The sequence below is a fragment of the Pristis pectinata genome, chromosome 22 (assembly GCF_009764475.1).
Source record: "Pristis pectinata isolate sPriPec2 chromosome 22, sPriPec2.1.pri, whole genome shotgun sequence".
NCBI lineage: Eukaryota > Metazoa > Chordata > Chondrichthyes > Rhinopristiformes > Pristidae > Pristis > Pristis pectinata.
In genome coordinates, this window is record NC_067426.1 from 2,536,061 (window position 1) to 2,563,308 (window position 27,248).

Genomic DNA, 27,248 nt, shown 5'->3' on the forward strand with positions numbered 1-27,248 from the left:
CTCTCTGATCCCTCTTCCGCAGCTCTGGTGGTTCCCCATTCTTCATCGGAGGTCTTTTGGCTAATGATGTTGTTCTCAATTGGATGACTTCGAAGTGCTTTAAAATAGATTTTGAAAATGGCAGCAAAGTACTTCAGGCAAAATGTCATGGAATAGGAATGGAATCATTAAAAAACATTAATGGAGTGTTATCTTAAAAATGCTAAGATGTCAGTTGACAGACTTATTTAGGGCCACTGTGGATTTGAAATGTAGGACACTTATTATGCTTTCCAAAACTGTTTTTTATTTAAGATGTAACTTGGGACAAGCACAGGGATCATTTCAGTTAAAATCAAGACCTAGAACTCCTAATACATAAAATGGGATTTTTTTAAGCCTCCGTAGATTTATGTTTTGCCAAGACATGTGCCAACAAGATCGCTCATGTGAACAGCACGTATGTGTTTATGTCATTCAGTCTTCACATGGATCTGTGCTGACCGTCCTGAACGTGAGTACAGAATTTAGGTTAGGTTTAGGAAATGGATCAGCTGAATAAATGCCTGCAAGTTATCTGCACTTCCCGATGGACAGTGATAATCTGTAGTAACTGTTCAGCGCACTTGTGAAGCCACTTTTAAAAGGGAATGAAACACACGTTATGTTAGAAAGCTTGACTCTGTTGAAGTTAATTATGTGGATGGGTTATTTAGGAAAATAATTTGGAACCAAAACTGTTGTAGATAGTACGGTTAGCGAGTTAGTCATACTGCAGGTGCAGAAAGGAAGGAGACACAAGAGATTCTGTAGATGCCGGAATCTGGAGCAACACACACAAAATGCTGGAGGAACTCAGCAGGTCAGGCAGCATCTATGGAGGGAAATAAACAGTCGACGTTTCAGGTTGAGACCCTGCCACTGTCCATAAGGAGTTTGTACGTTCTCCCCGTATCTGTGTAGATTTCCTCCGGGTGCTCCGGTTTCCTCCCATATTCCAAAGATGTAAAGGTTAGGAGCTGTGGGCATGCTATGTTGGTGCTGGAAGTGTGGCGACACTTGCGGGCTGCCCCCAGCACATTCTCAGTAAAGCAAAAAGAAGCATTTCCCTGTGTGTTTTGATGTACATTTGACTAATAAATAAATATCTTATCTTAACTTATCTGGACTGGAAAGGAAGAGGGCAGAAGCCAGAATAAAAAGATGGGGGGATGGGGAGGAGTACAGGTGATAGGTGAGTCGAGGTGAGAGGGGGAAGGTGGGTGGGTGGGAGAGGGGGGATGAAAGGGAATGATGTGAGAAGCTGGGAGATAATAGGTGGAAGAGGCAAAGGGCTGAAGAAAAAGGAATCCGATCGTAGACGGTGGAATAAAAGGAGGAGAAAGGAAGGAGATGGGGGACCACCAGGAAGGGCAGGTTGTTGGTGCAGGAGTCACCTGAGGTCATTCCCTTCTCAGACAGGTACACCGTGTGGGATACTGTTGGAGGAGATTCCCTCTCAGATGAAAGCGCCATAAGCAGCCAGGTTTGTGACACCGCAGTTTGTTCTGATGCACATCAGGGGAGGGGAAGGTTAGTGAGGGGAACAGACAGGTGCTTCTGTGGCTGACAGCGGACTCCAGAATGGTGTGTTGCCTCCCTGGTGCCAGGGTCAGGGATGTCTCGGAGCGGGTCCAGAGCATTCTGAAGGGGGAGGGTGAACAGCCAGAGGTCATAGTACACGCTGGTGCTACCAACATTGGAAGAAAGTGGGATGAGGTCCTGCAAAGTGAATTTGGGTAGTTAGGTAGAAGGTTAAAAAGCAGGAACTCTGGGTTGTAATCTTGGGATTACCCTCTGTGCCACATGCTAATGAGGGTAGAAATAGGGCAGATGAACAGGGTAGCCAGGGAAAGAGTGGGTACCCTTAGAGGTGATCTACATGTGGAGCTAGGGGATTGGGCAAGGTCCTAAATGAATACTTCTCATCTACATTCACCAAGGAGAAGGACATGGGAGATAGTGAGTTCAGGGAGGGGTACATTGATAGTTTGGAGCAGCTCAGTACTACGAAGGGAGAGGTGTTAGATGTCTTGGAACAAAAAAGGGTTAATAAGTCCCAAAGGCTGAATGAGCTCTATCCCAAAATGCAATGGGAAGCAAGAGAGCAAGTAACTGGGGCCCTGACAGAGATCTTTGCATCTTCAGTCACCATGGGTGAGGTACCAGAGACTGGAGGACAGTTAATGTTATTCCATTATTATCCTTATCAGGGATAAGATATTAAGATATTAAAATATTTATTTGTACATTGTTCACATGTACATTGAAACACACAGTGAAATGCATCTTTTTGCGTTACTGAGAATGTGCTGGGGGCAGCCCGCAAGTGTCGCCACTCTTCCGGCGCCAACATAGCACGCCCACAGCTCCTAACCGTACGTCTTTGGAATGTGGGAGGAAACTGGAGCACCCGGAAGAAACCCACACAGACACAGGGAGAACGTACAAACTCCTTACAGACAGCAGCAGAATTGAACCCGAGTCACTGGCGTTGTAATAGCGTTACGCTAACTGCAGGCTGGCAAGCCTTACATCAGTGGTGGGGAAATTATTGGGGAAAATTCTAAGAGATAAGATTTACGTACATTTGGAAAGTGTGAGGCTGATCAGGGATAGTGTGGCTTTGTGTGCAGAAAATCCTGTCTCTCTAACTTAATTGCATTTTTTTTGACAGGTTAGTAAGAAGACTAATCAAGGCAGGAGAGTAACTGTTGTCTATATGGACTCTAGTAAGGCATTTGACAAGGTCCTGTATGGTAGGCTTGTCCAGAAACATATGGGTTCCAAGGTGAGCTGGTTCATTGGATAAAAAATTGGCTTGGTGACAGGTAGTGGAAGGAGGCATTTCTGATTGGAAGTCTGTGATCAGTGGTGCACGGCACAAGTATATCCCTGTTTGTGATATATATTAACCATCTAGATGTGAATGTAGGAGGAATGGTTAATAAATTTGCAGATGACATGAAAATTGGTGGTGTAGATCGTGAGGAAGGTCGTGTACGGCTGCAGCAGGATGTAGATCAGATGGAAAGGTGGGCAGGGCGTTGGCAGATGGAATTTAATCCTGATAAGTGCAACGTTATGCACTTTAGCAAGTCATCTAGGGGCCAGGGCATATACAGTAAATGGTAGGGCACTAAGGAAAATTGATGAACGGAGAGACCTCAGAGTTTAAGTCCACAGTTCCCTGAAAATCGCAACACAGGCAGATAGGGTGGTGACGAAGGCATAGGGCATGTTTGCCTTCAAAGGTTGGGATATAGAATATAGGAGTTGGGATGTTATGTTGCATCTCCAGTGAACAGTCGTTAGACCGCACTTGGAATATTGTGTGCAGATCTAGTTGTCACACTACAGGAAGGATGTGGTTACGCTGGAGAGAGTGCAGAGGAGATTCATCAGGATGTTGCCTGGAGGACTTTAGTTATGTAGAGAGATTGGACAGGCTGGGCTTGTTCTCCTGAAGGAAGGGAAGCTGAGGGGTGACCCTGGTAGAAGTATATATAAGAGGCATAAACAGGGTAGATAATCATAATCTTTTCCCAAGGTAAATACATGGTCAGATACATGGGGGTAGTTTTAAGGTGAGAGAAAGGAGTTTTAAAGATGATTTGAGGGGAAAGTTTTTTACACAGAGCGGGTGATATCTGGAACTCACTGCCAGAGGAGGTGGTGGAATTGGATACAGTCACTACATTTCAGAGACATAAGCAAGGCATAGGATACAAACCGTGCATGAGCAAATGGGCTCCGTGTAGATGGGCAAAAGTGTCAACATGGGTATGGTGGGCTGTTTCTATGCCATACAGCTCTTTGACTCTATGACTCTCCCACACTGACAGTGCAATTAAGGGAAATTAATTTGTTATAGTGATGCAGGATAGATGGTGGGCGGGAGAGATCATGGGGAGGATAACTCTCCCGCTCTCCTTTTACTTAATGTTAGAGGATCTTCTATATTAACCTGATAGGCCTTCGATATAACAGCTCATCCAAAACCTTCTACAGAATATCACACCCTCAGTACTACAGCAACTGTAAGCTCAGATGTTTGTGTTCAAGTTTCTGCAGTGGGTCTGGAACCTGGGGCTTTGTAACCTAAAAGGAAGAACGTGAGTTAATGAGCTGCAGCGGAAACTAATAAAGGAGGCAAAAACTATTTTAGGTGAGAAATCCGAAGTTCCTCACAAGCACAGCTCTATGACTCGGGTTTGATCCTGACCTCCAGCACTGTCTGTGTGGAGTTTGCATGCTCTTCCTGTGACCGTGTGGGTTTCCCCGGGGTGTTCCAGTTTCCTCCGCATTCCCAAAGGCATACAGGTTGGTAAGTTAATGAGCCGCTCTAAATGACCCCTCGTGTGTGGGTGGCAGTAGAACTGGGGAAAGTTGATGCGCATGTGAGAGAGAATAGTCACAGGGAAATAAATGGGGGAGTGTCTCTGATGGGATTGCTCTGACGTCTGGCACTGATTCAATATGTCATGAGGGAATACGTGAATAAGATATGAGAATGTGCGACTAAGCAAGTGTGAGAATATGGGTTGCTCATGCACTCAGTTCCTTGAAGCAACAGAACTGCCAGCACAGGAGGATGATAACAACCAGAAGTCAGTATTTTCTTACACTTCTTGTGCTAGCAATCAAAAATAAATTTCTCCCTCATTGTCTGCAGAAATCCAGCAACAGGCTTTCATAGTTGACACCAATTTGTTCTCTTATTGATGGGAATATATGTGACAAGTGCTTATTTTACCTGGGGCCTTTTCACATGAATGTGGTTTGTGCTTTAAATTTGGACCCCATTGAGCTTGTATTAGTGCTGTGTCCGAAGGCGAGTTGGGATGGGGATGTTATGCTGATTTATTTGTGCACTGTTTTCTCTGAGGCTTAGTGAGCACAGATACACGAGAGTTAGGGATCAGTGTTGGAAGCTGGAAAAGAAGCAGAAACTATTGAAAGGCAGAGGGCAGCCATGAAGCCCAACCCAAACGTTCAGAGTGTTCTAAAAGCATTTTGAAGTTTATCACCTAAATGCTTGGATTGCCCTCTGTCATCTCTGGAGTTCAAATTAATAGCTAGTATTACAATGAACTACACCCAACGTTAATATAAATTCTCTTAGGCCCGAGATGAAAACAGGAGTGAATTAATGTTTATACGTGCCAGTACTACAAGGGCATATCTTGAAATGTGTGCTCAAGACACATCCACCTTTTATTCATAGAGTTGTACAGCGCAGAAACAGGCCCTTCGGCCCATCATGTCTATGCCGACATTTTTGCCCATCTACAATAATTCCATTTACCTGCATTAGGACCGTATCCTTCAATGCCTTGTTTATTCAAGTCTCTGTCTAAATGTGTCCAAGACATAGTGACTGTGTCTGATTCCACAACCACTTCTGGCAGCGCGTTCCAGATATCAACCACTCTCTGTGTAAAATTCTATCAGTTTTGTTCAGTCCTGGTTCTTCTGACTTAAAAAGCCAAAACTTCTGCAGTTACTAAACTCAGTGCATAGCCATTCACATTTAATTGCATTATTTGCTGAATTAATTATAAAACAAGTTTTAGATGATGAAAATCATTTTTAGCGCTTCTCAGGATTAGAATGCGAGAAGAATATTTCCCAGGGTGTTGAAGTTATTCTTGCACGTCCATCATCACTGTGGATACTGGTTCCAGCTCTATCGCATTTACACTGTCCTCTCTGGGGAAAGTCCTGGCTTGTGGCTGCAACATCTGCCAAGAGTTGGGTGAGACATTTACCTGCATAATGCCCTGGCTTCTTAGGCTGAGGGTTACACTGCCATCATTGTTGAGTCATCTTACTCTTGCTGTGTTGGAGGTTAATGTGAAGATTGGAGTAATTTCTTTCCTGTTCCTTCTGGAGTGATATCTCCAAACAGGTGTCCTTTTACTCTCAAGCTTTTCACAATTGTTTTTATTTACTTACATTTCAAAACTTTGCGCATCATTTTGCATGGGGAATCATGCTAAGCCCTGCGTTGTTCCAATTTTAGTATAGGTACAGTGCAATTGTGTTCAAAGATTTCCAAGGACATTGCCCCGTTGTAGTGTGTGTGAACTCACTCTACATGTCAACACTCTACATGTGAACACTCTGATGGCATTTGCTTCAATGTTGTGCTCTGCACCACCGAATGACCCTGGGAACTTGCACGGAGCTGTGACCTACCCCAGTGTACACAAACCGTTGCCTAAGACAAGATGCTATCAAGGAAGCAGAGCTCCATTTTGAGGTGCCACCCTGTACCCAGGCTAGCAGTATGGTTGTTGAAGAGACAGGAAGGTCTGGATGCCAAATTTCTCAATTCTCAGAAGTTGTAAATATCAGAAACACTGAGCCGTGAAATGTCCCTTTAATATTGTAGCTGAGATACATTAGAGGTTGGAGCCATTACCCTTTGTTAGAGATACATTCTACCCCAGCTTGCCCAGATGAATGTCTAACTTTCATGGTGCACCTTTTAAAAATAATAGACTCTGAGCCTTTACAATCAATTCTCAGTCACTGCGGTATCAAGTTCTGCGATCTGTGGAGAGACTGATTCCTGCTTCTGATCACTGACCGAGAGGTGTTGGGCTTGACTGCCATACCTTCCAGAAAGGTTATTGATGCACATTTCACGCACGAGGAATGGGTACGAGGTACCCTGTGACACTTGTGGAACCGAACCCCAGCAAGAAGTGACATCTTTGGACGAGGGAGGAAAAAATATTTGATAGAAGTCCAAACTTGAAAATCCTTGGACTGTTGACTTGTGTAAGAATCCAGGAACCTGGCCATAAGTGAAGTGACTCAGGCAAACACACTGTTCATTCTTTCAACAAGTCGCTTCTAAAATCTGTTGCAAGTACAGAAACCTCTTTGTTCTCAGCATCTTTGTTGACTGCATTCCTGGTACAGGCAAGTTTGTCAAATTCTCCCAATCTTGTAGCTGTTCAGTCTCTCTGTGCTTGAATACATTTGTTAAAAGTAAAAACCATTTGAGAACTAATCCAGTGTCACATTTGTTATTCCACAATGTTATGATAATAGGTTTACTGTGAGGGAGTTACAGTTAGATGGCACATCTCAAAGGGTGGACCATTTTACTCCAGGATTGAACAAAAAAACTGACTGCACCATTGCAATAGATTATTGGTGTGTTAGACTGAGATTTTGGAGCCGATTGCACAGAACGCAGTCTGCCTGAGTGCTGAGCTGGAGCTGCAAGGATTCCTATCCTTGTTCCAGAAGCAAGACTGACTTTGGCCTCAATAGTAGGTTAAGAGCCCTGTCTTGTGCTGGAAGTGGGTGAAAGGGAATGGACAATCAACCAATTAAGTTGCAGCCTGCTGGCACATGTGTTCCCATTGGAGGGGCAGCTGAGGAGACCTCTGTGGATGATGCCAGGGCTGGAGAATGAGATGTGTAAGACTCTGTTCAGGCTGGGGCATTTTCCTTTTGACACAAGGTACTGGGGGGAGATTAACTTGGGGTGTATAGATGTATTGGAGGCCTGGAGGTGAATACAAAGTGTCATTGTCCCTTTGCAGAGGGGTCAGTGATTAGAGATTTAATATAATTGGAAGAGCGGATGAGAGGGGAATTAAGGAAAAATCTATATCACTCAGCAAATGCTGATGTCTGAAGCTCTCTGCTGAAAGGGCTGTATAGGTGGAAATCTTACATGTGTTTTAAAAACCAGATGAGCTCCTGAAGAGCCATAATCCAAGGTCTGCAGACCATGAGCTGGGAAGTGGGATTAACCCAAGATCCATTTTAACAGTCATGAATGTGACAGGCAGTCTGGCCGTGCTTTAGGTAACGTCTCCTAACCTGTGCTGATGATTGGTCCTGAAGGTATTATTAAAGGCACAATGGCCTCTTGTCGTCACCATCTGCGCACCAAATCCCAGGTCAACCTGATTGGCTGATTCTTTACAAGGATGAATTAGCAGCTGTTCATTGTGAGTGCCTTTAAATATGACAATATATTTGCTTGCGTTCATGGTCACTTGTGCAGATCATTTCCCAATGTGTAAATGCCATACCAACAGTCTTGGTTTTGTACAGACCATTCTCTTTAATTTCCCTGCTGAGTAGTCAACTAGGACTGAGATGCCAGAAAAAGTAGTTAGATCATATCCAGGAAAACCAGGCAGGGAAGGTAAAGGGGGAAGAAATCCAGTGTTGATGTGCTTCAATTCAGCTTCACAATATTTATATATCTTGTGTGAAATTGTGTCACTCCAGGTATATTGAAACCAGTAGAGTTTAGGTCCTGGTAACTGGCAATGTTTTGGCTCCAAGCTGCCTGTACTGGTGGTTAGAACACTGGCATCCCTGCACAGTCTGAGTTGGACTCATTCACAGATGATGAGCTACAATTGCATTCATCCACTATGCAGGATCCTTTCAAGTGCAGAGCCATTAAAGTGTCGACCTTTTGCCTGAGGCAGTCGTTATCTCTCACTGATGTAGCATGTTAATTGGAGTGTTCGATTTTTTAATCTCACTCATTCACATTTGTAGTGCGCGTTGTATCTGAAGTCTCATTTGTGATTTATCTAATTTCAAAAAGCACTCAGCACAGACAATCAGAGACTCTTATTTGAATTACTACATAAAATAAAAAAATCCAAGATACTTGCCTGCAAGGTATCCATTAAAGGTATGGCTTTAATACAAGAATAATCAAAATGTAACTTTGCACCTAACCGATCAGTGCAATACTCCAGAGTATGAGGAGACCATGTCAAATGGTGTGGGAAAGCTGAAGTGTGTGGGTACGGCCCAGTTACAGTGAGGGAACGGAATTTTGGTGTTGTGTAGGTAACTTACTGCAGTCAGGGCAGACAGTAATCAGTCAGTGGAAAGGCCTTCTCAAATGCAGCTGCTCACAGACATGTGTCTCTGTCTCGTGTTTGCTCTCCTGCAGTATACAGGCCATGACATTACCCAATGGATCCAGTCCAGAGCCATTCCCAGTGAAGGCCAGTGCCAAACAAAGCTGTGTCATTGCCCCAACATTCCTCCCGATCATTCTTGCCCCGACATTGCATCACGCCTCCAATGAATTTCCCATGGGAGTAGAGTTAAGAACTAATGGGAAGTTGTTGAGCCTGGAGCGACTGCATTCCAGAACCAAGTTGTCAGATTGCAGTATACAGAAGGAGCTTGGGTTTGCACGCACTCAGAGGCTAAGATCCAAGACATCGTCGATGCTCTCACTGAAGGCTGAGAAGGTCAAATTCAAAGTCGAGTTTATTGTCATCTGCACAAGTCCATGTGTGCATGGGTGCAATGAAAAACTTACTTGCAGCAGCATCACAGGCACACAGCAGAATATGAGCAGCATTCACAAGAAAAACATAAATTAAACATAAACTGAACACAATTTTTACAAGAAAGAACACAATTAGAACAAAAAGGCACAAAGTCCATTTTAGTGCAAAGTGATCAAAGTGGTCATAGAGTTGCTAAACTGTAGTGATTAGGGTTGTGCTGGTTGGTTCAAGAACCGAATGGTTGAAGGGAAGTATCCTTACACTCAACATTCACAAAGACAAATGTCCTTTACCAGTCTGCACTCCCCTATCCTCTGACAAGACAGGTTCAGAGCAAGACCCTGGGAAAAGATGGACCATGTCCGATATGTTGGGAGCCACCTCATGCAAAGGTAGACATCAATGGTGAAATTCAATGTGCTAGTGCAGCCTTGGTCTATTGAGGAAAAAGGTGTTTGAAAACCAAGACTCAGACTTGGCAAAAAACTCATGGTGTACCAGGCAGCAGTGATCCCCACCCTCCTGTATGCTTCTGAAACCTAGGCTACCAATGGCAGGCACTCGACGCACTGGAAAAATACCACCAATGTTGTTTCTGCAAACATCTTCCAAATTCACTGGAAGGATAAGCGAACAACATCAGTGTCCTCTTGCAGGCTAACACTCCCAACACTGAGGCTGGTTACTGTGGGCAGGTCCACTATTCTGAAACGGTCACTATTCCGAGCTCTCTCATAGGAAGTGATTATCGGGTGGACAGAGGAAAAGATTCAAAGATGTCCTCAAAGTCTCCTTGAAGAAATGCAACATCTTTCCATTTTCTTCCAACTCCATTTCCAGTCCTCCCGGTTCGGCTCCGTCTCTCATTCACCTGCCACTGTCTCCCAACTCCACCCCCTCCTCTCTCCTACCTGACACCACCTGCCTGTCATCTTTCACCCCTCCTCAGTCCACCAATCACCTTGGACCCCTGTCTCACCACTCCCCCTCTTCTCTTTATACCGGCCATCTCCCCTCTGCACTCTCAGTCCTATGCAGGGTTTCGACCCAAAACATTGATAATTCCTCTCCCTCCACAGATTCTACTCGACCCACTGAGTTCTTCCAGCAGATTGTTTTTTGCTCCAGATTCCAGCATCTGAAGTCCTTTATGTCTCCAGACTGTCCTGTATGTTACCTCATCTGCCCTGGTCTGATTGTTGACGTTTGTAGCAGTAGTGTGCAGTTTTGAGCTGTGATCTGTGATTAAACACTAGTAGCATCACCCCCTATGCAGCACCACTGAGTTCCTTTGCTGGTTAGCTGGGTTCCCAGTCAATCTCCTGCCACATTGTTGACCCTACACTGTACATCACTGGGAAGCTTTTGCAAGCTGGGTGGTGAAACTGGGCCATTTTTTTCTCTGATCCAGGGTCATGTCTTCACCCCTTATCTAGCTGCTCTGTAGGGTTTTGCTGCGTCAATGTTCCTTTAAAGTGAAACAAAACCATCTAAAAGGTGTTAGGATTCATTAAGCCAAAATGGGTGACTTGGGAACTGCAGAGTAGGTGATCAGAGCAATTGTTGGGATGTGGAGAGGCAATCAATTTGGCATGTCCCCATCAACCCTCACCATTTTTTATTGATGCACCATAGAAAGCATCCTGTCCGGAGGCATCACGGCTTGGTACGGCAACTGCTCTGCCTGAGACTGCAAGAAACTGCAGAGAGTTGTGGACACAGCTCAACACATCACAGAAACCAGCCTCCCCTCCATGGACTCTGTCTACACTTCTTGCTGCCTCAGTAAAGCAGCCAGCATAATCAAAGACCCCACCCACCCCGGACATTCTCTCTTCTCCCCCCTTCCCATCGGGCAGGAGATACAAAACCCCGAAACCATGTCCCACCAGGCTCAAGGACAGCTTCTATCCTGCTGTTATAAGACTAGAACAGTTCCCTAGTATGATAAGGTGGACTCTTGACCTCACAATCAAGATCGTTATGACCTTGCACCTTATTGTCTGCCCGCACTGTACTTTCTCTGTAGCTGTCGCACTTTATTCTGCATTCTGTTATTGTTTTACCTTGTACTACTTCAATGCACTGTTGTAATGAATTGATCTGCATGAACACTATGAAAGACAAGTTTTTCACTGTACCTTGGTACATGTGATAATAATAAACTAATTTACAAATCAAGACCGTCTGACTACATCACCTGAACCAGATTCCTAGCCTATCATTTGTCCACCGAATCTGCTCAGATGATCCTATTACTACCGCTAGTTGTGAAGCATATCAGGGGATACAGGGTTAGTGAGGGAAGGTGGGTGAGGGCAAAGATCAGCCATGCACAATGGAGCAGGCACAAGGGATTGGATGTGACATACGGGCGGTATGCAAGACAAGTTTTTCACTGTACCTCGGTACCTGTGACAATAATAAACCAATACCAATACCAAACTGTACACTTGCATCATCAAACTTTATAACTAGCTGCCTCGAAATGTGAGCTGCTTTGCCACAAACATGCGCTGTGTAGATTTCCAAACATATAAAGAAAATATCTGCATGTTTCAAGATTTTATCATTGAAGTGTGTTAATTATTGTCATGTCTTCATTTGAAGAGAGAGAGATGGGAAATTCAGTCAGCAATACACGGCAGGTCAGGTAGCTTCTGTGTTGAGGGAAAGAGAACTTTCAGGTCGATGCAGCCTCATTGACTTGAAGCACTCTTAAGTACACACTGAGTCTTGTGGGTTTCCCATGAAGTCGAGAGATTTCTTTGTAGAAATTCAGTTTTATTTTCCCACATATAGACACGATGCATTGAAGAGATGAGGTGCACTGTAGGTGTGCTGAAGTAGTTGTATTGGAACCACCAGAAAATTCACCTGTGGGGAAAATATCAAGATCAGGCACAAGGTCATAAATAGATGTTGCTCGTACAATATGTGCAAACTCCACAAAGCAAACTTTAGACCAGTTGTGTTTGCCATGTTTTATTTATTCAGCATAATTAAGAGTGAATGCCCCAACTTGAACCTTAATTTAACCAGCTTCAATAAGAACTTATGAATTCGGTGCAGGAGTAGGTCACTTTCCATTTAATAAGGTCATGGCTGATCTGAATGTAACTTCAACTTTGCATCTCTGCCTACTCCTGGTAACCTTTCACTTCCTTATCAAGAATTAATTGATTGCTGCCTTAAAAACATTCAAAAACTCCGCTGCCTTATGAGGAACAGATTTCCAAGGAAGCTCAACCCTCTGAAAGAAAGCTATTTTGCTTCATATCTCAAATTGGTGACCTATTTTTAAACAGTGATCCCTTGTTCTAGGTTCTCCCCCAAGAGGAAACATCTTCTGCCTGTTCACCCTGTCGAGACTCCTCAGGGTCTTGTACCTTCCAATCAAGTTGCCTCTCACGTTTTTAAATTCTGGGAGATACAAACTTAGCTTGTCGAACTTGTCCTCAGAAAACACCCTCCTATTCCAGGTGTCAGTCTCTGAACCCCTTCCATCGCGTTTACATCCTTCTGTAAATGAGGAAACCAAGACCACACACTGTAGGTGCCGTCTCACCAATGCCCTCTTCAACTGAAGCGTAACCTCCCCACCTTACTGTTCGCTTTCCCTTGCAATAAACAATAGCATTTTGTCAGCTTTCCTGACTACTCCCACTGCGTAACAGCCTGTGTGAATCACAGAGAACCAGACTCTACATCGCAGAGCTCTGCAGTCTCGCAACATTTAAATTTTTCCTGCCAAGTGGACAATTTCATATTTTCCCCACATTGCACTCCATTTGCCAGATCTTTGCCCATTCATTGATTCTTTATATATTCGCTTGTAACCCCTGATGTAGTGAGGGAGTGTCCCACTATGGGAGGGGCAGTACTGAGGGAGGGTCACACTGTGGGAAGGGCGGTACTGAGGGAGGGGCACACTGTGGGAGGGGCGGTACTGATGGCCAAGCTGGCCATCCACGGGACGCGGCGGCGGGCGGCCGAGGGTCCCGGCAGGTCGGCCTGCCTGCCCGTCTTCCGCGCTTACGTGCGCGCGCGGGTGTCGTTGGAAAGGGAGCACGCGGTCTCCTCGGGTGCCCTGGCTGAGTTCCGTGCTCGCTGGGCCCCTCAGGGGATCGCGTGTGTGGTGGACGAGACGGATGCGATTCTGGTGTGAAGTGTCGTGCGTTTTGCGGTTGCGGGCGTAGTGTTGCGCGGGTATTGGTTTCGGCCGGGTTGTTTCTTTCTGTATTCGATGTAACGTGTTTGCTGTTGGTTGTTTTGTAGTGTTTCTGTTTTAAACGAATAAACGTTTTGTAAAAAAAAGGGGCAGTACTGAGGGAGGGGCACACTGTGGGAGGGGCGGTACTGTGGGAGGGGCACACTGTGGGAGGGTCACACTGTGGGAGGGGCGGTACTGAGGGAGGGTCACACTGTGGGAGGGGTAGTACTGAGGGAGGGGCACACTGTGGGAGAGGCGGTACTGAGGGAGCGCAGCGAGTGAAGTATCTGCTTCCATCATCCATGCACCCCACACAATGCAGGGTGGTTGTATTGGCTCCCAGTCCAGCAACACCTCAGTATTTCTCATTTTCATGTGGAAATTCCTTCATCGCATCACCCTTCCCTATCCCTGGAACCTCAATCAGTCCTGTGACACCTCCCCCCCCGACCAACCTCACCCCCACCACAACCCCAGGAACCCTTCTCTCCTTCAATTCTGGCCTCTTGGTCATCCCCAATGTTAATCATTCCACCCTTGGCAGAGATGCCTTCAGCAGCTTGGGAGATGAGGTCTGGAAATTCCTTCTTAAGTTCCTCGATCTTTCCTCCTTTAAGATGCCACCTAAAGCCCCCTCTATGGCCAAGTTATTGCCAGCCTGTGATAATGTCTCTTTTGGTGACCCCTGCAGGGTGTGTCTGGCAGTACTCCACTAATACATGAAAGGACATTTTATTTCAAGTGAAGTGTAGTACAGATGCAAATGTAACCCTACTTGTGGTGCGATGTACAATAACAGTTACAGATCAGCAGCAAACCTCGAAACATTAATGTGCCAAGAAGGGACAGAGCTCTGTGTGATTATGAGGTTAAATGGACAAACTATTACATCAGCTCAGGCAATCACTGGGTTCAGTTCACTAGACACAGTTTGGGGCCCGAGTTGTTCAACTTGGTTGGCATGTTGATCTCCATCCATTTCCTTGATAACTTTCTTATTCCTCTGGTATTTATACAGAGGGTGTTGTGCAGTGGCATCCTATTGTGGACATCCCTTCATAACTTCACCCTTCCCCATCCTTGGAACCTCCATTAGTCCTGTGACCACCCACCCCCCCCACCCCCCAAAGATCCATTCTCTCTTTCAGTTCTGTTTGAAGGAAGGCATTGTAATTTTGTGAACCTGATATGGGAGATTTTGACAGTGCGAGCTAGACTTTCTGCCTCGGGAGCCAAAACTCCTTGTGTCACTTTCTCAGCTTGGAGACGTATCTGTTAGTTGCCTGGAACCCTAACTAGTGGCAAAATAATCATCTACTCTGTGACACATGGCATTGGGAAATGGTGGCCTTGAATACGTTGAGTTACTACAGGCTGTTAATTATCCACCATGAGAAATCTGATGGACTTGGATTGGGATGTGAAGTGACACGCAGTTAATTAAACAATTGCAAGCCCCTGAAATATAAACTTCATGTGGTTCTTTGGGATATTTGGTCGCCTTCTCCAATTCCATTTGCTGTGACTGGAATTAACTGCAGGTCTAGCACAGTGTAAGAGTTATCTGTCAGCTGTTGCCAGCAGCTGGTGGATGCTTAAGTTGGCGTGTGGCATTATATGAATGCTGTGCTTTGTGTAAGCAGTGGCGCACGCATGTTGTTTTCTTAAATTATATAACAAAGTGTCTTTATTAGAGCAGATAATACAGAGGGTGCTGTGGCTCCCTGCTATTTCTGTCTCCCTCGTCTGTACATCCTCCTTCTGATACGCTCCATTCCCCAGCCAGCTGTGTGGAACAGCCTGGGTCTCTGTTTCCACATACTTGGATCATCCTTCCGTGAAGAGTGGAAGGGAGAGATACTTCCTCGACTGACTTACCACCAATCTTCTCTCCCTCCTCCTTCCCTGCCAAGGTGACATGCAGCAGAAAAGTGAAGCTAGGGTTCCTTTGGATTTAGGGGCTCACTTGATGGGCTCACTTACTTTCATCATGGAGTAATACAACATGGAAACAGGCTCTCCGGCCCAACTCCTCCATGCCAGCCACGGTGCCCACCAAGCTAGTCCCATCTGCCTGCATTTAGCTCACATCCCTCCAAACCCCTCCTGTCCACGTACTTCTCCAAATGTATTTTAAATGTTGTTATTGTACTTGCCTCAACCATTTTCTCTGGCAGCTCATTCCGTACACGGACCACCCTCTACGTGAAGAAGTTGCCCCTCAGGTCCCTTTTAAATCTCTCACCTCTCACCTTTAACCAATGCCCTCTAGTTTTTGGTCCCCACCTCCCTGGGAAAAAAGATTATGTGGGTTTTCCAGAAGAGATTCAACTGATTTTTATTTTAAGCTTCTGCATTTTGTGCTCACTGGGCTATTCCCTCAATCTATGTCACATGCATCACATCAAAGCTAGTGTCCAGTGTGCACAGGTGGTTTATGCCCATTCCTGCTGCCTCCTGGAGACATCCTCAGCTTTGTGTGTCACTGAGGGGCTTCAGACCGAATGTCACAGTCAGTTCTGAATGTAGTTACTGAAAATCTAACCAGCAGATCAATTGTAGCCAAGTCCTTGACTGGTACTGTGTTTCAACATAATTGCTCAACACAAGTCTTTTGCTGATTAGATGATAGAACTCGTGCTTGATTTGTTTCATTTAAACATGGGATTTGCATGTCATAGGATCTGGAAAACCGGCAATTTTTTGTCCATCCCTAATTGAGAAGGTGCTAGTGAAATGCCTCCTTGAACCACTTCAGTCCTCCTAGTGAAGGTGCTCCCACCTTGGGAGGGAGTTCCAGGAGTTAATCCCAGTGACAACGAAGGGCTGGTGATGTATTCCCAAGTCAGGTGGTGCTATTCCTCTGTGACTACTGCATTTATTCCTTAATGAAAATACTGATTAGGAGCAGGACCTGGTCACTTGGCTCCTGAAGTTTCACCATCTAATAAGGTCACAGCTGATCTACTTACGTCCCCAGGCTCGTGGCTGAGGCTCCAGGAGGTCCAATCGAAGAACCCTTGGTGAGTAGCAGCAGTTCCTCAGGAACATTTTCAGAGATGTCTCTTTAGGGATGAATAATCAAGGTTTCTGAATGTGCTTGTTCAGCTTTGGCAAGTTGTACACCACTGGTGGCCGCTCCAACATCTGTTGTCAAACATTGCATTGTGTAACATCTATTTGTAAAAAGATTACCAATTTCAGACAGTTTCCTTTTCTAGTTTTTTAACTGGCTCAGCCTTTATTGAGTAGTTCACCTCATTGTTGAGTTGCTTTGAACCTGCAGACAGGAAGCCACCAGGTGAACTTGGTATTGTTTATCTGAAGGTGTGCATTAATAGGTCTTCATCCCCACCCCTTACCCCTCAATGGGCAGGTGGATTTGAACTGTTGTTCATTTTTGAAATTGATTTTTTTGATTGATTTGAACCAGGTTAGTCAAGCCTCTGGGTTACTACTGCAGTCAGTTCACCACGATGTAAAATGGAAGTTATTAGTGTTGAAATGTGTTTGTCCTGAATTTATTCTGCAAGATAATATAAGCAAACACTGTGATGGAGTATATGTGACTCCAGACCCACAGTAATGTGGCTGAGCTGGAACTATTCTCTACAGTAGTCCAGCAAGGAATTTGGAGACACAAGACACTGCAGATGCTGGAATCTGGAGCAATACACAAAACATGAGGAACTCAAAGGGTCAGGCAGCATCTACCCAGGGAAGTGGACAGTCGATGTTTCAGGTCAGCCCTTTGTCACTTCCACCTATCACCTCCCAGCTTCTGACGCTATTGCCATCTCCCCTCCCCCATCTGCCTATCACCCCCTCACCTGGATCCACCTATCACCTGCCAGCTCTTGCTCCACCCCTTCCCTCCACACTTATACTGGCTATCTCCCCTCTGTCTTTCAGTCCAGGTGAAGGGTCTGGACCTGAAACGTTGGCTGTCCATTTCCCTCCATAGATACTGCCTGACCCGCTGAGTTCCTTCAGCGTTTTGTATATTGCAAGGAATTCAGTTCAATTAAACTGCTGCAGCCTCCACTGCAGTGACACTGAGCTGCCTCGTAGAATGACCTTCACTGCCTGGTTTACAATGCCTGAAAAGCACTTTGACAACACCTTCTCAAACGCCTTTAGTTTAGGGCAATAAATGCTGACTTTGTCCAACAATGCCCATGTTCTGTGTAAACCAACATAGCAAAATATGACAACATCTCCACACAAGCAATGTCAGACAAAATTTGGGAGATATTAGGGAAATGGGACCCAGTTTAAGATAAGATAAGATAAGATTTCTTTATTAGTCACATGTATATCGAAACACACAGTGAAATGCATCTTTTGCGTAGAGTGTTCCGGGGGCAGCCCGCAAGTGTCGCCACACTTCCGACGCCAACATAGCACGCCCACAACTTCCTAACCCGTACATCTTTGGAATGTGGGAGGAAACTGGAGCACCGAAGGAAACCCACCCAGACACGGGGAGAACGTACAAACTCCTTACAGACAGTGGCTGGAATTGAACCCGGGTCGCTGGCGCCGTAATAGAATTATGCTAACTGCTACACTGCTGTGCCTGCCCCTAGGTTAGTTAAAGGAAATAGTTTTAAGGAAGAAATTTTGGAGCTTGGAACTCAGTCAGCTGAAGGTGTGAACACTAATACTGGTGTGGTTAAAATAAGTGAAAGACAAGAGGCCAGAGTTAGAACAGCACAGAGACCTCAGAAATTCAGTAATGTGTCCCTCTGTTTTTATTGATCAGCAATGTGTGAACTCTTTGGGAGAGGGGTTGCAAGGTGAGATTCAGATTGTTGCAATATGAGCTGTTGTTACTGAACTGGTATCACAGATCTATTGCAAGGGTTTGGGAAAGACTTCTTGCACTCTCACTTCCTCTGAAGCTGCTGCTGAACCAGACAGGACAGAAGTATTGTTAAAGGGTCATATATGGTGCCGAGGTTAATTTACACAACTCTGGGCTCCCAGTGGACAGCTGCAGTCCAGGGCAGTTCAATCGGGAAGTCAATATTATTACAGCCCAATGTCCAATTCATGCTTTGATTGAATGTGTAATTGGTTGATTCGGCTGACTCGACTTGACCGTGATTCTCTGCCCAGATGAGGTAGAAAAGTTGCTTCAAGTTGTGCTTCCAATGGTTTCACTGGGACACAGAGGTGATACATCCCCATCCACTGACATAATCTCACAGTGAGCAGTACTTCCCATAAGGCAAACACAAAGCATCGAGACGTGCTGTGAAATAGTCTCTGACTACATTGCACTGTTTAGTTTTTGACAGAGAATGTCCTTACACTTGTTCTCTGAACGTAATCTGTCAGCAGTCTGCTCCGGCAGTGGTGTGCCATTCCTCCGGAAAGCATCCAGTTTTGGACACGAATGAAAATGGCACCAATTAGGAAAGTTTTACATGCGGCTTTGACATTTATTATGGACACACATCAGCAAGTCAATGAGTTATGAAATTGGCCCAGTTAAAATGACACAGCCCCGATGTGCATTTGGCTGCAGACAAAGGTTGTATTTTGAGGAATCCACATGTAAACTTGTGTCAGAGAAACACAGAACAGTACAGCACAGGAACAGCCCACAATGTCTATGCCAACCATGGTGCCAAATTAAGCTAATCCTATCTGCCTGCACTTGATCTGTATCCCACCATTCCCTGCCTGTTCATGTGTCTGTCTAAATGTCTCTTAAACATTGTTATCATATCTGCTACTACCACTTTCCCTGGCAGCACATTCCAGACACCTACACCCTCTGTGTAGAAAAACTTGCTTCGTAAATCTCCTTTAAACTTTCCCCCTCCTGCTTTAAAGCTATGCCCTCTATTATTTGCCATTTCCACCCTGGGAAAAATGCTCTGACTATCTACCCTATCCATGCCTCTCATAATTTTATATACCTCCTTAGGTTAACCCTCAGCCTCCAACACTCCAGAGAAAACAATCCTAGTTTGTACAACTTCTTATAGCTAATACTCTCCAATCCAGACAACCTCCTGGTGAATCTCTTCTGTGCCCTTTCCAAAGCCTCCACATCCTTCCTGTAATACAGCGACCAGAACTACACACAATACTCCAAATGTGGCTGAACCAAAGGCTTTTATAGCTGCAAGTACTCAATGTCCCAATCGTTGAAGGCAGGCATTCCATACGCCTTCTTTACCACCCTATCCACTTGTATTGCCACTTTGAGGGAGCTATGGACTTCACCCAAATATCCCTTTGTGCATCAGTGCTCTGAAGGATCCTGCCATTTGCTGGATACCTTCCTCTTGTATTTGACCTGACGGTGTTCTGTTTTAAACTGACATATTTGTAAATTACAAAGGGTGGTCAATGCCAGTAAGATGTTGGGAGATTACAGCAGAGCTCAATACATTAGGCTTGGAAAGGGCAGATTGTTAGGTGAATTAGCTACTGTACATTATCCTTAGATGTGATGGGAGAATTAGTGGGGTATTGATAGACAGGTGACAGAGAACAGGTTCCAGAGGAATGTGTGGAGATGGCATTGCTCTGAGAGCCAGTTCCACTCAATGGGACTGGTGACGTCCTTGAGGAAATATTAGAACAATCTGAGAAAAGGATCTGTTTCTGGTCGCAATCTTGTTGGGATGAAACAGCACAGAATCAGCCTCAGAAGCAACACCACACATCCCCAGCTCCCTTCCACGTTCACACTTCAAGAAGAGAGAGAGAAGGGGGGGAGGTGGGGGTGGAGAGAGAGCACGTTTGCATTGCAAAATATTCCAGCAAATGTTAACTGAAATTTCTTCCAAGTTAAGGGCATTGTGACATTGTTCACCTAAACATGTGGCCATGTGGGAACCTTTTTCCGATTCACAAGCTGAGCAATGTTCACTCTAAACCCATGGGGACTCACCCAATATCAGATTTCTCTTGTGGGTACTTGAGTCATGTCATCCTGGGTCTTAAGGCTCAATCAATTGACCTCAGCATCACCATCCCTATGCAATTTCTGGCAGAAATGCCAGGTGAAAGTTCCTCCAGCATGCATGTTTGCTGCACCAGCACTCATGTTGTGTTACATGTCAGCCGAAGGGCCTGTACTGTGCTCTAATGTTCTATGTTCTATATCTTCCATATTCCCTAGACATCAGATTAGGAATGTTTTTTGCGGTATTAAGGGAATTGGTGGAAAAGGTATTTGGGCTGGTTGGGGATCTCAGCACTTGGGAGCTGGGTCTTTCAGGAGAGAATTTGGTAGTTTTTTTCATTCAGAGATTGGTACTCTCTGAATGTTTGTTACTCTCTTCTTCAAATTTTGAATCTAAGTCACAGAGTCATAGAGCAAGACAGCACGGATACAGGCCCTTCGGCCCAACCAGTCCATACCGACCGCATTGTCACCCAACTCTCAATTTCCTGCGTTCAGCCCATATCCCTCTAAGCCCCACCCCTCTATGTACCTATCCAAGTGCTGCTTAAATGACACTATTGTACCTGCCTCACCCACTTCCTCTGGCAGCTCGTTCCATACACTCACCACCCTCTGCATGAAAAAGTTGCCCCTCAGGTCCCTTTTAAATCTTTCCCCTCTCATCCTAAACCCATGCTCCCTAGCTTTGGACTCCCCTACCCTGGGGAAAGGACTGTGACCATCCACCTTATCTAGGCCTCTCATAATTTTAAATATTTCTATAAGGTCGCCCCTCATTCTTCTGCGTTTCAAGGAATAAAGACCTAGCCTGACCAACCTTTCCCTATAACTCAGGCCCTATAGTCCTGGCAACATCCTTGTAAAATCTCTGCACTCTTTCCAGTGTAATTGAGATTAATAGATGTTCGTTAACCAAAAGTATAAAGGAAAATGGGGAAACGTTTGGAGTGTGGAAGAAGGTCATAGACCAGTCAGATATCATTGGCTCCTCTTGTCTCTATATCCTCCTGTTCATGTAACGGAATCATGGAAAATATTTGCACAGAATGAGGCCACTTGGCCCATCAAACTTCTGCTGGTTGAAGAACACTCGAGCCGAATCCCAGCCTCCAGCACTTGGTGAAAAGACCCGCAGCTTACAGTTCTTCAAGTCCACATCCAGGTCCTGTTTACCTGTGGGGAAGGTTTCTGCCTGGACTACCCTTTCTGGCAGTGAGTTCTGGACCATTGGTCTCTCGGTAAAGATGTTATCTTCCTGTCCCCTCCCGACTTTAAATCTGTTCCCCTGGTTTTGATGCCTTGATAAAAGAAACAAGTTCTCCCTACTTATTCTGCCTCAGCCCTTATAATGTGACACATTAAAATGAAGCTCCAATTTGCCTCATTGATTCCAAAGCACACATGCCCAAATGAATAGGTCCTGGGCAAAATTTCTAACCCACTCACTGACTTCACTGGTGAGAGGAATTTACAAATCAAGATGAAAAGAGAAACAAATATTGAGATATCAATATCCAGGAATGACATCAGCCCAGACAACTGCCTTATGGCTTATGCTGCACTGAAAATTCTTGTGGATGTCCGTGGCTATTTAGTTGGTTCTTCAGTGATTGTCTATCAAAGCTGGTGGTTGGATTCCATTGTCCTCTGGAAATGTGTGCGACAAACTGAGACAGAAACCTCTGCATTTCTGTTGCTCCTTTAACATCCGGTGGTGTGCCCTAGAGGTTTCACAGTGAAGTAATTCTCCGAGTCCAGTCACCATTGCATCGTGAGCTGCTTTTACTGAATCAATATCACATATCCATTGCAAAAGTTGGGGAAAGACTTCTCGCACTCTGACTCCCTCTGAAACCTGTGCCGAACCAAACATGAAGAAAGCATCGTCTAAGGGTGCTAAATGGAGCACGGGTGAGTTCACATGACTTTGGGCAGCTGCATCCTAGGGCAAAGAAATCCACCCAATGTTATTTTAATCCAATTTCCAATTCATGCTTTGATTGAACATGTGATTGTCTGATTTGGCTGACACCACTTAACCTGGCTTCTCTGCCCAGATGAGACAGACATGTTGTCGGAGCTGGAAACCCTCCAATATTTACACTGGGGTATTGTGTGTTTATTTATTCATGGAATTTGGCAAGGCTGGTGATTATTGTCCATCCCTAATTGTCCTGTTATCTATTTAAGAGACATTTGCATAGGCAGATCAACAGGGAGGGAATGGAGGGATAAAGACCATGTGCAGGCAGTTAGGATTAGAGTCATACAGCACAGAAACAGGCCCTTCTGCCCAACTGGTCCAAGCTGACCAAGATTCCCATCTAAGTTAGTTCCTTTTGCCTACGTTTGGCCCATATCTCTTGAAAGATTAGTTTGCATTGACATCATGGTTGGCACAGCATCATGGGCCAAAGGGCCTAGTTCTATGTTCTATGAGTGCTTCGCTGGGCCATGTCAGAGGGTAGGTAAAAGTCACTACGTTGGTGGGTCTGGAGTCACAGATAGGCTAGGTTGGGTAAGGCCAGCAGATGAGGTTTTCTTTAACAATTAGGCAGTTTAGTTATTACTATTATAGAGTTTTTAAATTCTGGATTCATTTAATTGAATTGAAATTCCCCAGATAGTGTGGTGGGATTCAAACTCCTGTCCCAGATGTGTGTCCAAACCTTTGGATACCAGTCTACTCCGTCACCATACCCCACAAACTGCCTTGAGAAAGATGTTCACACAATTGCTAACTGTGCTCGGTAAAGCAGCCAACATAATCAAAGGCCCCACCCACCCCAGACATTTTCTCTTCTCCCCCCACCCATTGGGTAGAAGATACAAAAGCCTGAAAGCACGTACCACCAGGCTCAAGGACAGCTTCTATCCTGTTGTTATAAGACTATTGAACGGTCCCCTAGTACGATAAAATGGACTCTTGACCTCACAATCTACCTCGTTATGACCTTGCACCTTACTGTCTGCCTGCACTGCACTTTCTCTGTAACTGTAACACTTTATTCTGCATTCTGTTATTGTTTTACCTCGTACTACCTCAATGCACTGTGGTAATGAAATGATCTGTGTGGATGGCATGCAAGACAACGTTTTTCACTGTACCTCGGTACATGTGACAATAGTAAACCAATTTACCCATTTAAAAAATCTGTGCCCCACTTGTCCCGTGCCTTCTCAGCAGTGATACAGGACTAACACAACACGATATGTGCCTGAAGCACTGCTGTGGCATGTGACAAGTACTCTTTGTTTGTCATAAGTAAAGTCAGGTCCCGGAAGCCAGGCAGGCGTGTCTAGAAAACACACCAGATGCTCAGTGTTGCTATGGAGAGTTGCAGGGAATTGTTTGCATTTCCTTTTCATTCGTAACCCCTGTCAATCCTTGTGGACAACCCAGTTTACCTCCAGATTACAGCTACAACTTGGTTTTGCTTGTATCGTCATCTCCCTCTGTAGCCGAAGTGTCCTGTTGCCTTTCAAGTGCTGAGAGTAAACCTAAACACTTAAAGATCGCTGCTCTGGCCCATAGTATTAGGCTGGCTAGTTGAATGCGGTTACTAGACAGTACAGAACTGCGCTGGTGTTCAGTCAAGCCCTAACTGGAGCACAGAACCCCATGTATAGTTATATATTGATTGTTTTCCCTGTAATTGCAATTTACCTTCTTGGGATTGAGGGTGACTTACTTCCACTCAACCTTTGGGGGTCCGGATGAGGCCAATATGATGAAGTCATGCATCTTTGTTCCAGATGCATAACCTCAAGGTTCTCAGTACCTTCCTGAATGCAATTTTGGTCACCCCATTACAGGAAGGATGTGGAGGCTTTGGAAAGGGTGCAGAAGAGTTTTATCAGGATGTTGCCTGGATGAGAGGGTATAAGTTATGAGGAGAGGTTGGACAAACTTTTGTTGTTTTCTCTGGAGCATCAGAGTCTAAGGGGAGACCTGAAGGAAATTTATAAAGTTATGAGAGGCACAGATAGGGTAAGTAGTCAGAATCTTTATCCCAGGGTAAAAATGTCAAATAACAGAGGACATGCATTTCAGGTGACAGCGGGGATGTTTAAGGGAGACGTGTGGGGCAAGTTTTTTTACACGGAGAGTGGTGGGTGCCTGGAATGGGCTGCCAGGGGGAGTGGTGGAAGCAGATATGATAGGGGCATTAAAGAGGCTGTTATATAGTCACATGAATATGCAGGGAATGGAAGGATATGGATCATGTGCAGGCAGAAGAGGTTTAATTTAATTTGGCATCATGTTTGGTGCAGACATTGTGGGCCGAAGGGTCTGTTCCTGTGCTGTACTGTTCTGTGTTCTGTGAATGTCCCTTCTCCATTTTGAGTGATCATGGGCCAGAGATTGCCAGGAGTCAGGCTTTCAGAACATCCTTGAATTTTTTCCTCTGTTCACCTGGAAATCTCTTCCTACGACAAAGCTCAGAATAGAGGGTCTGGTTCCGGAGTTTGGTTTGGGTATGTGAATGACATGGCCTGCCAAGCATAGTCAAGGGAGAGTAACCAGGGTTTCATTACTGAAGATACAGTGTGTCAGTGATCAGCAAATAAAGAACATCCACGTTCAACATCTCTGATCAAACTTTTTATTTATACACAGGACATGAGTGGCACTGGCATTTACATCTCATCCCTAATCGCCTTTTGAGATGTTCATGAGCCACTTGTGTGAATGATTGCAGTCTGTGTGGTGAAGATGCCCCCCAGTGCAGCTGGGGGAAGGATTCTAGGGTTTTAGCCAAGCGACAATGAGGGAGCAGGGAAATCTTTCCAAAAACAGGATGGTGTATCACTTGGAGAGCAAAGTGCAGGTGTGGCATTCCCCCTTCTTATTGCGTGTCTTTCTTGGCTCTCCTGGGTTTAGGAGATGCTGTTGGTGAAGCCTGGATGTATAACTGGCGTGTACCAATGGTGTGTGACTGTTCCTGCTGAGAATGATTCAGCAGAAAAAAAAACTTTGAGTCATAGATTGAGGAGATGACAACCTGCAATCCAATCCGAATGGAGTAGATCTTCCCTCTCCATAGCTCCCAACGCTTCAGCTTAATCCAGACATGCCAGTGCCTCCTCTCCAAATCCCTGTTGCATGAGGTTTCCCAGGTCATTCCTGAATACGGAGAAGAAAGCAAGGGGTTTGCACTGCTGTTGGGTCAAGTGGCCAACCTGGGTCTTGTAACTGCTTGTTTGATCTCTGTGAATCAGAATCAGAGTTATTGTCACTGACAAGTGACGTGAAGTTTGTTGTTTTGCAGAAGCAGTACAGTGCAAGACGTAAAATTACTATAAATTACAAAGATAAATAAACATTGCAAAAACAAAATGGAATAACAAGGTAGTGTTCATGGGTTCATGGACCGTTCAGAAATCTGATGGCAGAGGGGAAGAAGCTGTTCCTGAATCGTTGAGTGTGGGTCTTCAGGCTCCTGTGCCTCCTCCCCGATGGTAGTAATGAGAAGAGGGAATATCCCACTCCAGAGCCCTGAGCAGGCTGACACACTTGAGGGGGTGGTGCCACCTTTTGACTGAAATATTAATCCAAGGCTCTGTAGTCTTTGATTTAATTTAAACGATCCCTGTGCCACTCATTTCAAGAAAAACTGTAGCACATCCCCAGTGTCCTGACCAATATTTATTCTTCAGTCACAATATTACCACATTCCTGTTGTGGGATCTTGCTGTGCCCAAATTAGTTGCTGAGTCTATGACATTGCAACAAAGGCTTTGAATCATCTTTGGCTGTGGAGCACTTTGGCACCTTCTGAAAGGGACAAGGAATATTCTGTAGAAACACGTCTTTCTCCTTTGTAAAGAGATCTTTGGATGGTGGTTTACTTGATTTGCCAGATGACCTTTTCTCATGTGCTATATATTTTTGACAGCTACAGTTTCTCAATGAGGGAGTAACCATGGTAGCAGGAGGTGGACTAACCTCAGATCTGTTGAAAGGTCGAAGCTTCTCTGGCTGTCAGTTTGAATTTCCTGACCGGAATTGAACAAAAGCCTTGCACCTTTTTTAATATTTTTGACCAAAGACGATTTGAAATCTGTTTGTTTGTCAAGGCTTGAACCAACGGATTTGAGAACAAAGTTGTAAAATATTGAGAGAAGGGTGTGTAGAAGTCCTCGTGTTGAGTAAAGATTTCAACACAAACTGGTAGGGAGCACACAAGGGATTACGTGTGTGAACACGCTTGTATCTTTAATATCATGTGATGATAAAGATGGGATAAACATAGGATTAGTGCTGGATTGGTGTAAATGAGTGCTTGGTGGTTGGCATGGACTCAATGGCCATGTTTTATATATAAAACTAAAGGGGGTCAAGTGATGCGGCTGGTGGAGCCACTGCCTCATCGTGCCAATGACCCTGGTTAGGTCCTGGTCTCTGGTGCTGTCTATGTGGAGTTTGCATGTTCTCCCTGTGACAGTGTGGGTCCCCCCGGATGCTCTGGTTTCCTCCCCCATCCCGAAGACGTGCGGGTTGGTAAGCTCATTGTCCACTGTAAATTGCCTCCCGTGTGTGGGTGGGTGGCAGAACCTGGGGGGGGTGCGGGGGAGATATGATGAGAACGTGGGAAGGAAAAATAAATGGGATTAGTGTAGGATTGATGTCAATGGGTGGTTGACGTTCAGCATGGACTCAGTGGGCCGAAGTGCCTGTTTCCATGTTTTATCTCTATGGCAATATGAAAGATGCCTGTGATTCTGCATCATATCTATTGTAGATGGTTATTGTGGGGAGGTGTGCCCCTGCTGTCATTAGGTT

At 45.1% G+C, this 27,248-nt stretch overlaps 1 protein-coding gene across 7 annotated transcripts in view; it reads left to right on the forward strand.

Annotated features, from left to right (window-relative positions):
- LOC127581677 (tyrosine-protein kinase Fyn-like) overlaps positions 1-27,248 on the forward strand; it is a 261,877-nt gene that overhangs the window by 116,732 nt on the left and 117,897 nt on the right. The window contains exon 4 of one of the 7 annotated variants that reach the window (XM_052036287.1): positions 16,511-16,553. The exons of the other annotated variants lie outside the window; for them this stretch is intronic. The gene's annotated coding sequence lies outside the window, so the exon portion shown is untranslated. The remainder of the gene's footprint in view (positions 1-16,510; positions 16,554-27,248) is intronic. 7 annotated transcript variants of the gene reach the window in all.